Source organism: Lycorma delicatula, chromosome 2 (assembly GCF_047948215.1).
Source record: "Lycorma delicatula isolate Av1 chromosome 2, ASM4794821v1, whole genome shotgun sequence".
In the NCBI taxonomy this organism is placed as follows: domain Eukaryota; kingdom Metazoa; phylum Arthropoda; class Insecta; order Hemiptera; family Fulgoridae; genus Lycorma; species Lycorma delicatula.
In genome coordinates, this window is record NC_134456.1 from 120,461,333 (window position 1) to 120,476,308 (window position 14,976).

At 29.1% G+C, this 14,976-nt stretch overlaps 1 protein-coding gene across 3 annotated transcripts in view; it reads left to right on the forward strand.

The window, feature by feature from the left end:
- The window catches only part of SPR (G protein-coupled sex peptide receptor), a 1,401,361-nt gene that overhangs the window by 299,767 nt on the left and 1,086,618 nt on the right, over window positions 1–14,976 (forward strand). For all 3 annotated transcript variants that reach the window (XM_075356175.1, XM_075356174.1, XM_075356177.1), the window contains exon 3: window positions 1,916–1,970. The gene's annotated coding sequence lies outside the window, so the exon portion shown is untranslated. The remainder of the gene's footprint in view (window positions 1–1,915; window positions 1,971–14,976) is intronic.

Here is a 14,976-nt window from a genome sequence, read left to right on the forward strand (position 1 = left end):
TAAACTGATCAATTATAGAAGCAGAAGCAGTGCACTCGCATTCAATTCTGATTACTTATTTAATTTTTAACCGATTCTATTTGGAAAAAAATACTACAAGTGTACATTTGTAGTTTTGCAATTTGCAAGTTATATCCTTTCAATTAATACTAATTATATATTAACAAGAAACAGTAAAGTAAAATGTGTAGATGGGATTTATTTATTTTTACAGAATACTTTTTAAGTATTTTCTATCGGTTTAAAACAGAACTAAGTTCTTGCCGTACGCGTTAGAAAGTCGGAAATATTTTTGGGTGTTATATTGCTGGTGTTCTCACTTTTAACATTAGAAAACCTATACCGATTTTCATTGAAAAAATGATTAAACTAATTGTCACAATTTTTCGACTGACTATAATTACAGACCATAATATAATGATCATAAAAATAAATGTAATATTCAATAATTATGAAACCTTTATAGTTATTTTCAAGGCTGTGAACTCCCTCACTTTTTTCTTATTTTTTTTATTCAATGGTGTATTTATTTTAGATATATGTATTCTAAGCTGTCAAAACGTATTCACCGTATTTCAGATAATGAAATTAGGATTACCAGAAAAAATGTAATTTTTATATAAAAGAGGTTTTTACGAATGGTTAAAATTTGATAATCGTATATTGCAATTTATTGTCATTTGAATCAAGATTTAAAAATATCAGATTTTAGGTTCATTAATTTTGTGCAATGTGACGTCATTACTTCTGTCATTTGACCGAAGTCAATTTTTATTTATTTTATTGTAATAAAAGTATTTAATAGAAATTAATCATTTTAAGAAATTTCTGTTTTTACACTAATGTTTTCTGAAAGCTTCTCTTTTTATAGGTTGTTCTTTTTATGAATTAAAATAAATACTTCCTACAAAGTTGTAGAAATCTTTAAAACAGCAAAACCAGACTTGGGTGTGCATGACCTGATATAAAATTTAATAACGTTCGAAAATTGAGTCAAGATTTTAATCAGATGCGAGGTTCATTAATCTTGTTCTTTGTGAATTCATTATCTCTGTCAATTGACCGAAGTACATCTAATATTCAGTACCCGAAAGTCAGAGTTAAATAATTTTAATACTACTAGTTTATGCCGTGTATTGTTATATCATTTTTATTTTTATGGAACGTACTTGTATAAATATTATGTTATATTTTATTGTTAAAACATTATGTTAAATTAGTTTAGATATAAATTAACATACTTAATAATTAATAATAATAAAGATCGATACACATATAAATTTAACAAAATCACTTCTAATAAAGTATTTTAATATCCTACAGCGGTCATTATCTGACAGTTTTAAACTTATTTTATTGCTCAGTTCGTAACGAATTTTGCAGTTTATAACTGCACTCGTGTGTAACATGTTTAATGAAGTGGTATTTTAAGAAAATAATTATTTTCACGGATAAAATATACTGCAGTGAACTCATTTTTTGGTATTGTTTTACAAAGATAAAATTGTTTACTTTTAGAGTTTATTTAAGAATTATATTCTTAATTAAATTAAAAGCTTGCTTAATTGTAAGGAGAAAGTATAGAAGTAAATTAATATTTCCCCCTGTTTTGTTGTTAATCCGGTTTTGTTGTTACGACAGTAAAATTATTAAAAACACATTACGTATTTCATTTCGATATAAATTCATCGATTACATTAATGATATTATAAAATTTAATCTTTAGAATTTATGTTCTAATTTAATTATAATCAATCATTTATGTATGTAACCTTCATCCAAGAATTAATTGGATGAAAGCTTGTGTATAGGTTTTTAATTAAAAACAAACTTAATAAAGTTATTATATATATCTTATATACGCGTGCTCGTACGTGTTCTACATAACTATAAATAATTTTTTTTTTTATTTCAGGTAATAATATTGTTATATAAATCGAGGAAATCGAGTAACATCCATTTGTCGCTAGGTAAGATAAAAAATTTCATTTATAATATTTTTTATTCATTTATTTATTTTATAGATACAGTAAAATATGCCCTTATGAGTTTTCCCTTTCAACGTCGGTACAGCATACGTCGAATAACCGAGTGACACGTTCTGCTCAGTTGATGCTCGAATATACTGGCCCTTCCAATCCGTGGTACAATTCTGAGTGAGATGAATTTTTAACAGGGGTGGACTTGGTTTATGTTTCATCAAAGGTCTCATGAACGACTAATATTATTGCGGTGCAGACCGTAGGAGAAGTCGTTTAACGCTGTAAACTACACAGTTCAACCAAGAGATATCAAAAAATGAACCCAGTCAGCTGAGAACATCTATCTTGTGGCGTAGATACCCTGATCATATTTAATATAGCTTCCAAATCACCCTATAATGATACTGATTAATACAAGCTACTGATTTACAACTCAAGCTGTTGTAGATAATACAAATCAAACTCTACTAATAAAAAAGAGTTCACTATGGGTTTTTAATTTTAAATTTCCTGCTTGGCTTAAGCGATATAGGTCACCTTTACCATTTAAATTATCATTTTTTCATCAGGGGTCATGAACGACTAATATTATTGCGGTGCAGACCGTAGGAGAAGTCGTTTAACGCTGTAAACTACACAGTTCAACCAAGAGATATCAAAAAATCAACCCAGTCAGCTGAGAACATCTATCTTGTGGCGTAGATACCCTGATCATATTTAATATAGCTTCCAAATCACCCTATAATGATACTGATTAATACAAGCTACTGATTTACAACTCAAGCTGTTGTAGATAATACAAATCAAACTCTACTAATAAAAAAGAGTTCACTATGGGTTTTTAATTTTAAATTTCCTGCTTGGCTTAAGCGATATAGGTCACCTTTACCATTTAAATTATCATTTTTTTATAAACATGTAAATTAATAATATGAAAAATTATTATTATTTCATCGTTGCTATAATTAATAATACATAAGTCACATAATATTCTAAACAAAATGTGTTTACAATATTTATAATAAATTTTCTTTTATATTTTGTAACTATTGTAATTTTTATTTGTAGTAGAGGATAGAGTTATAACAATCTATCTTTCGAAACATAAAAAAAAAATATTTTTAAAATCAAAACCACATGATTTTTTGATGGACAGATTATCAGTATTGATTATAGTATATTATGAATATAAAAAACATTTTCCAAATTTTAGATAAACCTGAAGGATATAAAATTTGATGACAGGTAATGCAGGGCTGTGTCAGTTCCTTGTGTTTGTTCGGTCAACGTCGGATTGGCTTCAGCTTGCACGCTAAGTCGTTGTAATAAGATGATTGCACCGGTTAGGTTTGGTCTAAACTTTTCCCTGGGGTATTTTTTTTTTTATTCGAGGTCGGATATGGTTTGAGGCACGCTGTGGTTACTGTTTTGGACCAACCAGGTCCAACCTCGAAAAAATCCATTGCCCTTGGAAATGAGTCTCAGTTGAAGCAGATAAGTTGATTCACGTTTCTTCTATATAGTCATATTCAGTTTTCGGTAGAGTTTGATTTACAAAGTGGATTAACAGCCTCATATCTAGTTCCGCGATCCAAAGTAAACTGTAAATAGATGAATACCCTGCAGTATACCTAAATGACAGCTGACAATGCATTCGTCAGATTTGTATTGTAGAAGTGTGTGGGTGACCACTTTAATATGGTGACCTCTTGTGAGATTCCTACACACAACAAAAACGGAAGCTGTTTAGAACTTCCGTAAGCACACAATAACCCTACGCTTAACCCTAAGCAGGATAGAGCTGTTATGAAAGTTATCCATTCCCCAAAAGTCTGAAATTTGGCCCTTTTGTCAATTATTTGTCAGATACATTGTCTGTTTTATACCTAGCATGCTCCTCAACTGTGAACGACTAGGTGAATAAAATTGTTCTAACATGATTATTCCTAATGGAAGACCCATAAGTCTTCACGTTATAGATCCGATGAGATGAACACGGTTGTAATGTGTAATGCTAGTTTATTTTAAATATTGCAGCAGGGGTGTAAGCAGGCAAAATTCGATTTTTCGAACGTAACATTTCGTTCATATTTATTGTATGTTGTTTAGGTATTATACTGTTTTAAAGTTATATTTTGACCAATATTCCAGTTACAGTTAATGATAAGGCTTTACTGCATATTAGGCTTGAAAAATTCAGGTTTTCATGTATTTGTAATACACTCACGAGAAAGTTACAAAGTTAATTTTTTCATCTAGAAAAGTAGCGGCTAAAAGTTTAACCATATTTTTACTTACCTTTTTCTTTGCCATACACCATAAAACCTTTGAACTGCATTTGCTTAACATAAGAGATGGGTGGTTGTGAGGGTAGCAGTTTTGTAATTAAGCCCCTCGTACTTGTAGAGGACGGCCAGTTGAAAAGAATATTGAAATGTTAAAAAAATATATTAATTTACCAATATTATCACCATTATTTGCTGTTTATTTTAAACAATTTATCTTTTTTTATAATTTCAACGTTTATTTACAATCTGTTAAACTTATATTAACCTTGAATAAATTGGATCACACTTGCAATCACATGATAAGGAGTTCCCCGAGAAACTTCAAATTTAAGCATTAATATCACAAAGAAATTTTATGGCAAGTAGGGTATACATTAAGTAATTACGAACATTTAACATCTATAACTAATATTAGAACAAAAGAAAGAGAAATAAAAGAAGTCATAAGTAGAAAAAAAAATCGATGAAACAATGAGAAGAAAAAGTTATTAATACGCAATAAATTTGAAAATAAAAATCGAAGAGATAATACACAGAACTCACTGGCTGAAGGTACACTTATGACATTATAGAGTCACCAAGATCCAGAACGTGTAGCTGTTTTAATTTATTAACAGCATCCCCGTTGCCTAGGAGGTTCACGACTAAGTTATTTATGTAGTTAAGTCGCAGTTCGTACTTTAAACTGAAACGTTGTATTTCCTCTCGGACTTATCGTAAACCTAAATTTTCGTGTATTTCACTTTTTTTTTCAAACCAGGGTGTCTGTGTTATACACAACGCTAGTTTATTTTGAAACCGCTGTAAGATTTTGAAATTGGACGTGCTCGCAGTACCCCAACAAAGTTTGGATCCCAAAATCCCAGATCGGTTTTTAAATTATTGAGAATACCCCAGCATATATTAAATAAAAATAATTGAGAACGTTTGCCTAATAACCAGAAAATTTCCTTAGACTTTATCTCTGGTTCCTGTATGAATTTTCCACGTTAGTCGACGGTCTAGGTGTAGTTCTAGGTAATTTTGTGGAATTACAACGCTATCAAAGTGGACTCGAAAATAAAGCAAATATTATATTTATGTAAATATAAGTATCTGTAACGTCAAAAATTTTACAATGGTTAGACGTTCTTGTAAACAAACCTAACTTTGATATGAATAAATATTTCCCAATAAATATTTGTCTGGGAATAAACAAAGACTGATTTCCTACGGGACAGAACTCTATACTCTCAACCACATTACGTGTATGTCTTCATATCCTTCTGTGAAGGATATGGAAAACTTGTTTTAGGTAGTAGTAATAGATTTTCTACAGTATATTATGCTTTAAGATATCGAAATGTTTCATTTTTTTCTTAATACTTGTTTACAATTTTTTTTTACTACTGACTTTGTTTACTAATTTTTATCTGGTATTTAGAAAATTCGTTTAAAACAAGGTTATGGTGTTAAATATTTTGTTAAAGTAATAATATTCTAGGGTGTAAATGGTTAAATAAAAATTTATGGTTATATGAAGTCAGTATTATCGATTTATGAATTTCCAAAAAGGATATTAATCTTCTAAAAGTAATTAAATGAAATTACAAGTTGTAAATGGTACTTTGATAAATAATTTTGATGTCGTTTTCAGCAAAACCATTAAATAAGATACGATATTTTTAATTTAGCTCGGCATTTGACAGTTCTTCCTTTTTCACTCATTAGGAACGCCTACCGTCTCTTGGAAAGCATTTCATAAAGCGTTTCCTTTTGGTTCATGCAGGAAATTACGTTAATTTCCGATCCAATTAGATTAATAAATGTTTTGATTATTTAATCTTTACATCATATACAATTTTTTTTCTAAATCGCATGGTTTTAATTATCATCGTTCCTTAATATGTACACAACTTATAACTATTTTTTATTAAATGATTGATAAACTTTTTTAAACAATTAACGTTTGTTTTTATACCTATCTTAAAATGAATTTATTTCAAAATTAATTTTTATTATTGTAAGTAGTGTAATTTACCTTCGACTAGAAATAATTGTATTAACTATACGGTACATAAATTGATCTTGCTTAACTGAGATGTAATAATTTATCTGTCCACTACGTTGTCATAAATATGTTAGTTTTGTACCTTTTTTCACAACATTAAACCATAAAATTCTTCATAAACAATTTTTTTATCTTTTCTTGTATTATTTTTTGGTAAGGGGATTTTCTTTATTAACAAAAAAAATCAGAAAAAAGCTAAAAAAAAAAAATGTACTACTGTAAACTCTTTTACTGCTGACCTATGTTATCAATGTTTTATAACAGTTTTACGTAGTTCTCGCTTTCTTGGTAAGGAAACATGAAATTTTTAATAACAATTCCGTTTTCACCCCTTTTTCTAGTACCTAAAAAAAAATCGTTCTTATTTGAATTATAAATAGGGGTGGGCCCTTTCTTGCTTATCAGAGGCTTTGTTAACTACTGTTACGTATCTCGCAATGTTTTTATCTTTGGTCAGGTAAAATTATTCTGTTAATGTTTGAGAATGTAATTTGAGTTAGATTCATATAAGAATAAAATAAAACGCAATAAAAATGTAATGCTCTTCAATTAACAGACATTTAATTTTTTTAAAGCCGACGCCTAATTAGAAAGTAGCACTTATATAACATATTAATCCCTAATTTGGTAGCGATTTCAAAAAAATCAAAATTTGTCGAATATTTGAAGTAATATTATTTTTTAGCATTTTTGTTGAAATTTGTTTTATTTTTTATTTAATTTCACTGGAGTTAAGCACCATATTAGCTCCAGTGTCAGGTATTCTTCCTTTCTTGCTCAACGGATGTAAAAATTTAACTGCTATCATATAAGGTTTTATTTAACATCTCAAAAATCGTACAATATATTTTTTAAAGTAATTTTGTTTTGGTATTGCTGCAGCTTTAACTATCGTGAAAGCCAAACTAGATTATCCATCATTAACAAGCTTTCTCAACATGAATATTGTACGCTGTTTGTAGTTGGCTTTCAATAAAACGAAAATATAGTTAAAAATGATATGACATTTAAACCTCGCACGGGACGAATGATGCAAATTTCTACCAGCAAAAATAGTCAAATTAAGAAGATAAGTTAGTGTTGGTTTATTATATATCCTATTTTTTTTAACTATTTGAAATGAGAATTTAATGCTGCTTTTTTCATCAAAATTAAAATAATAACCTTTAAGGATAGTTCATTATGTTCAGATACTAATTTAAAAATAATAAAACCTAAATAAAAGTTGTTATTAACAAAGTAGTTCGATATAAAATAAAATAAATTAAATAGTAACTAAAGTAGACTAATTGAGCTACATTTATACTATTCCTTACATTTATTAATATTAAAGGGATACGAAAAATATCAACATTAAAATATGTTTTTTGGTACTATATTAATGTAAGTGTATAACATAAAATCTATTTAAATTATTACATACACCTTACACGCGAAACTTAATGAATAAACATTTGAACTGTTATGGTATTCCATTGTGTACACAACACTGGTGGTTACGTTAGAAAACGGTGGTTAGACTCCTCTGAGATTATCTTAAGATTTATCTTAATCAAACCAAATTATTGAGATTAATAATAATTTTTAAAAAGAGACAAAGAAAATAATCTCAATAAAAAAAAAAACATCGAAGTTGCCAGACAATTTATTGATGACAATTTAAATTTTATGTTTAGGCACTTGAATATTAGTTTTGACGAATTTTTTACTATTTTTTTCCACCAGTAGTTAAAGCTTTCAAGCATGATATAATAATTTTGGATAATTTATGTAGTATTGAGAAAATCTCCGAATATAATCAGTGTAATAGCGTTTTATACCAAGACCCTTGATAATAGTGCCACTCAACCAATCGGCGACGATAATCTTATCTTGGGAAATAAAAATATTGAAGCCTCAAATCAAGACTTCATAATATTAATTAATTACAAAATATAAATAACTTAATAATACTAGTAGTCTTGTTCATAATAAAAATCTCAGTGATTGTGACATTAAATTGGAGCCTGTTAATAAAAACCCTACTTTTGGAAAACATTTCTAATGTAAATGAAAAAAACATTTGAGAAAGATGGAATTGGTTTTGAAGTAAAATCACGTAAAAGAAAAAAACAATTCAGAGAGTTACAGGCAGTCCACAAAATTCTGGTGAAGAGTATAATTTCATCAAATAGCAGATCTGTTACAGATAAGGAATTTCGATTTTATGTATGTAAATACAGTTTTGGCTCCAACAAAATTTTTCCTTGAGAAAGAAGTCATGAAATTCATTATAGTTAAAAAAGACTGAAACCTCCAGACGGTGCATATAATTTATGAAGTTATTATGAAGCGAAATTGTAAGCTTCAAACTGTTTAGTCAACCCAGTGATTCCCAAACTGTGCGCCATGGCCTCTTCACAGGGGCGCCGCGAAATATTGTAAAAGCTTCGTAATTAATTGAACGAAGACATTTATAATTATTAATTTAATGTTAATAAAGTAAAAAAAAAAAAATGAATATACACGAGTTTATTTATTTCTATCTCTTATTTACGAGTAGTCATACTTTTATTTAGGGTAGGGCGCTATGGAAAAAATTTAACTGAAAAAGGGCGGGTGACTCGGAAGGTTTGGGAACCACTGGGTTAACCTATATCATGACCTAGTATAATATTATGTTTCGAATTAAATTGCTGATGAGAATTAATGGTTGGTACTTTTTAAATTTTTTTAAATACTTTTAAATTTGATCCGAAAATTTTTTTTGAATGATCAGATGTTTTCATCTACTGGTCAAGATAAAGTATGTCAATTTACAAAATAACAGCACACTCGTAGTGAGTTAAGTTGAATTCATTTGTTTGTTTATTTACGGTCGGTTAAGGACTTAGTAGTCTATTCACAATGTAGAAAGAGAAAAAAGGTTTGAGGCGGTTATTTCCTTGCAGGATATCATGCGGAAGGATGCACTTCATATTATTCTAGACGATACGATAACAATATGAAATTTAACTCGGTCACCGGCCAACTGCCCTTTCAACTGGCGATATCCGCTATATCATTTCATGCTTGTAATCTTCTTTTGAAAACAGTTACGATGAGGTGAATATTCTTGTCTTCGTGGTGATTTTGATAAGTAAACAGTATAGTTCTTTCAATTTAGGGTTCGGTTGTGTATTACATACTTTTGTCAAAATAATCTCTAGTTAAATATACAATTTTTTTCCCAGGAATACCAAATGAGTAATCATAACGTTGTTGTGTGAATGTTTCATTGGTTATTAACGATTATAGTTTTGTTAACTGTAGACCTGTTAACTACTAGCTTCTTTCTAAATAATCCGTATGTTAAAAAAAGAAAGAGAATAGAAGAATAATTCTTAAAAGCAATTTTAGTTCCTTTTTCTATTAAAATAAAATAAAAAAATAAAATTAGATTTTCCGAAATATTCATTCATTTTCAGTAACTTGTAAGAGGTAATAAGAGTTGTTAAGACGTAGCGTGTGAATTTTCCTAATGGCCGTCAAATTCTAAGATTTATTTTGCGACTTATTTCTAAATTAATTAGTTTCTTTTTAAGCGAAAAATGACTGAAATTTTATTTTATTTATAATTTATATTTTTTTAGAAAAACTTTTTTCTACTTTAAGGTTGATTTTAATTTGATCTCCCTGCTATGCAGGGTAAAGAAGATTTTTGAGGAGGACATCGCAAGAGGTCTGAGTAAAAAAGATAAGGTAGAAAATGTAGAAGAAGAATGGGAGAATGTTAAAAAGGAAATTCTTAAATCAGCAGAAGCAAACTTAGGCGGAATAAAGAGAACTGGTAGAAAACCTGGGGTTTCAGACGATATATTGCAGCTGATGGATGAACGTAGAAAATATAAGAATGATAGTGATGAAGAAAGTAAAAGGAACTATCGGCAATTAAGAAATGCTATAAATAGGAACTGCAAAATGGTGAAAGAAGAGTGGATTAAAGAAAAGTGTTCAGCAATGGAAAGAGAAATGAACATTGGTAAAATAGACGGAGCATACAGGAAAGTTAAGGAAAATTTTGGGGCACATAAATTAAAATCTAATAATGTGTTAAACAAAGGTGGTACACCAATATATAATACGAAAGGTAAAGTCGATAGATGGGTGAAATATATTGAAGAGTTATACGGAGGAAATGAATTACAAAATGGTGTTATAGAGGAAGAAGAGAAAGTTGAGGAGGATGAAATGGGAGAAACAATACTGAGATCTGAATTTAAGAGAGCATTAAAAGATTTAAATGGCAGAAAGGCTCCTTGATTAGACGGAATACCTGTAGAATTACTGCGCAGTGCAGGTGAGGAAGCGATTGGTAGATTATACAAACTGGTGTGTAATATTTATGAAAAAGGGGAATTTCCGCCAGACTTCAAAAAAAGGGTTATAGTAATGATACCAAAGAAAGCAGGGGCAGATAAATGTGAAGAATACAGAACAATTAGTTTAACTAGTCATGCATCAAAAATCTTAACTAGAATTCTATACAGAAGTATTGAGAGGAGAGTGGAGGAAGTGTTAGGAGAAGACCAGTTTGGTTTCAGGAAAAGTATAGGGACAAGGGAAGCAATTTTAGGCCTCAGATTAATAGTAGAAGGAAGATTAAAGAAAAACAAACCAACATACTTGGCGTTTATAGACCTAGAAAAGGCATTCGATAACGCAGACTCGAATAAAATGTTCAGCATTTTAAAAAAATTAGGGTTCAAATATAGAGATAGAATAACAATTGCTAACATGTACAGCAACCAAACAGCAACAGTAACAATTGAAGAACATAAGAAAGAAGCCGTAATAAGAAAGGGAAGCCGACAAAGATGTTCCCTATCTCCGTTACTTTTTAATCTTTACATGGAATTAGCAGTTAATGATGTTAAAGAACAATTTAGATTCGGAGTAACAGTACAAGGTGAAAAGATAAACATGCTACGATTTGCTGATGATATAGTAATTCTAGCCGAGAGTAAAAAGGATTTAGAAGAAACAGTGAACGGCATAGATGAAGTCCTACGCAAGAACTATCGCATGAAAATAAACAAGAACAAAACAAAAGTAATGAAATGTAGTAGAAATAACAAAGATGGACCACTGAATGTGAAAATAGGAGGAGAAAAGATTATGGAGGCAGAAGAATTTTGTTATTTAGGAAGTAGAATTACTAAAGATGGACGAAGCAGGAGCGATATAAAATGCCGAATAGCACAAGCTAAACGAGCCTTCAGTAATTATAAATATAATTTGTTTACATCAAAAATTAATTTAAATGTCAGGAAAAGATTTTTGAAAGTGTATGTTTTGGAGTGTCGCTTTATATGGAAGTGAAACTTGGACAATCGGAGTATCTGAGAAGAAAAGATTAGAAGCTTTTGAAATGTGGTGCTATAGGAGAATGTTAAAAATCAGATGGGTGGATAAAGTGACAAACGAAGAGGTATTGGGGCAAATAGATGAAGAAAGAAGCATTTGGAAAAATATAGTTAAAAGAAGAGACAGACTTATAGGCCACATCCTGGAATAGTCGCTTAAATATTGGAAGGACAGGTAGAAGAGAAAAATTGTGTAGGCAGGCCACGTTTGCAATATGTAAAACAAATTGTTAGGGATGTAGGATGTAGAAGGTATACTGAAATGAAACGACTAGCACTAGATAGGGAATCTTGGAGAGCTGCATCAAACCAGTCAAGTGATTGAAGACAAAAAAAAACTCCCTGCTATTGTCCATTACGTACAGCAAATAGAAACTGCTTAATAAGAAAATCAATTTCATGATGTTTTAAAGACTGCTACGCCCAGTTATACCAAGTTAATAATAATACGTAAGACATAATCACATTATATTTAGAAAATGAGTATCGTAAGGAAAGATAATACGCGTACTTGAAAAAAAAAGTAAATAAATAATTCGAAGTTTTAATTCAATGGATAATGAGTTCTAATCTGTTTTTTTTTTTCAGAAGTAAACTTATTTTAATTTATGAATTTAGGTTCCAATGAGCCTTTCAACTGTTTGTACTCTTATTCGTCAGTTCATTTTCTTTTGGGAATTCCAAGGTTTGGTGTGGTTTTAACCACATAATCTTGTACTACAAAATTGGATTAATTGGTCGGCTAGAAGCTTTATTTAACTTGACCGTTAGTTACTTGCTGTAATGTAAAGTTACATTTCTGTACTAATGAATAATATGCCTCTGTAATTGTTTAACACAAAATTTGCAACCGATAACTGAAGTTTGAACTTAGTTTAACCGGGATGCTTTATCTTACTGGAATCCATGACCATTTAGATTTCATTACTGTGATTAATTTATTTTAAATTTCACGAAGTTAAACTTCCGAGAAAAATTACTTATTAATTCTGAGAAAAAATAAAGAAAACTGTTTAAATAAGCGCAAGGATTAACGCTTGTACATAAGCGCTTGTTACTTTTACACTACGTAAATTCGTCGCCATCCTAGAAATAAAAAAGGATTAGGATTATAAAATAAGTTTCAATAACATTTTAATGTATATGACTAGCATTAATTATGGATTTATATTTCATTTTAAACACTTCAAACGTTAGATAATAAACAATTACGTCCCAACCCTGTAGTTCTTTTAATGTGAAATTGTTATTCGTGTAGTTGGAAATTAAGAAGGCTGTCATTTCGAAAATAAAAAACATAAAATTTCTGTATTCATTTACTTTGTAGAGTCATAAGTTTTAAATTGCATGAAAAACGTCATTAAAATAGCTTAATCGTCTATGAAAATTTAAATTTTTATTTAAAAACCAAACAATGGTAAAAAAACTGATATAGAGGCGTTTTTGAACCTATTTTTATAGGAATCTTTTACTTGTACTGATAGGACCACCCTTTCGAAATATCGGATACCTTTTTAAAAATATGAATTGCCAAGCGTTTTTTATTGATATTATGTGCTGCTCATGCAATTGTAGGTGGTGTTGATTATGCTTTCTCATAATATGAACTGTTTTATTTTGAAGATTAATGGATGTAATCGTTTATTTAAATTAAATATGTTGATTTAGGCACCGCAGTCTAAGAGGAATTTAACTTTAGTATAACAGTATTAGTAATTTGAATGACTGGTAGATCCTAAATACAAACTAATTTATATTTTATAAATCGGTGGTTTAACTGAATACTACGCTTATATTCTAGTGAATAATAGAGTTCAAAATGTACGATAACATTAAAACTATTGCAAAAATGTCTAAGTTGAAATTACTGTTGCTTCTCGCAATCAATGAGTATTTTGCTCATGATATTGTTATGATGTGAGAGGTTTGAAGGTTTCCTTAAAATACAGTAGACGTTTGGAAATTTCTATTTAGTTTCTTCGTTTTATCCATATTTTCCCAAATTAGTCGTCTATCAAGATGAATTTTGAGATATTTCTAAATTTAAAGGAACACTACGAATTCGAACACTTTTAGCGTGGCAAAGAAATGTTGGTAAATATGTTTTTCGTCTAAGAATGACTAGAAAGGAGATCTTATTTTCAGTGATATCGCTGTAAAACAAAATCTAAAGTCTGCATGAAGTCATATTTTCATTCCTATCTCTTTTGCCGATCTAAATAAAGTTTAAATGTTTTTGTAAAAATTGCGACATCATAATTTGGTTATAGTGTGTAAATTGTGTTCTGGTATCTTCTGCAATTGTTGCTGTGATACTTTTAATTTAGAAAACGGTGATAAAAAAAAAAACGGTATTAGCCGTTATTCCACACTTTTGTAATGTGTAATAAACAAAATTATTTGCTGCTTAATTAGGGCATGGTACACAATTTAAAGACAATACTGTTTCATTAATTTTTTGAATTTTTTTTTTTAGTTACTGCTTTAATATCTATATTTATTTTTGTAAATGAAATATGATAAACTTGTCATAAAAGTAGATATAATAATAAGAAAAATGTGATTCCTTTGCGTTTCCTTTAACAATATTCCACAGAAAATTCAAAATGGTGTATATATTATTATTTAACCAGTAAACTGGTGAAATTACTTCCAAAGTTATTTTTCATATAATATAAAGAAATAAATTAAACAACTAAATGATATATTCGAATTTTAATAGAATCTTAATTAAATATTTTCTTATCAAAAGTATGCCGGTTACATCATTTTGAATTTCCACTAATTTAAGATATATTTCCATCTTACTTGTTTAGTTTAAGATAATAGTTCACAATTCGTTAAGTTTGTAAAGTTTTTTTTTTATTTCATCCGATGAGTCCATTTATTTTTATTTTCCTTTCCTATCTATCTCATTAATCTTCATTTTTGTCAGTCTTACTTATTTATCTTGATCTTATTTTCTGTAAAATTGTTTCGGTATTTTTCAGATTTACTTGCAGTGATTTATTATTATTAATTTTTTCTGCAAATCTTGTGTATTCTTTATTAATAGCATGTCAAAAATATGTCTTTTAGTATATTTTCATCTACTTTTTCTCCCCGAAAATAGTGAGATTTCTGTGAGAATATAATAGTATTTTTAATTATATTTTTTATGCCTGTAGTATAATAATAGTCTTACAATTTTGAACATAATCCATAGAAATTTTGTACTATATTTCTTTGGTTTTCCGGTAACGTGGGGATTTGTATATTTCTCTATTTATTTA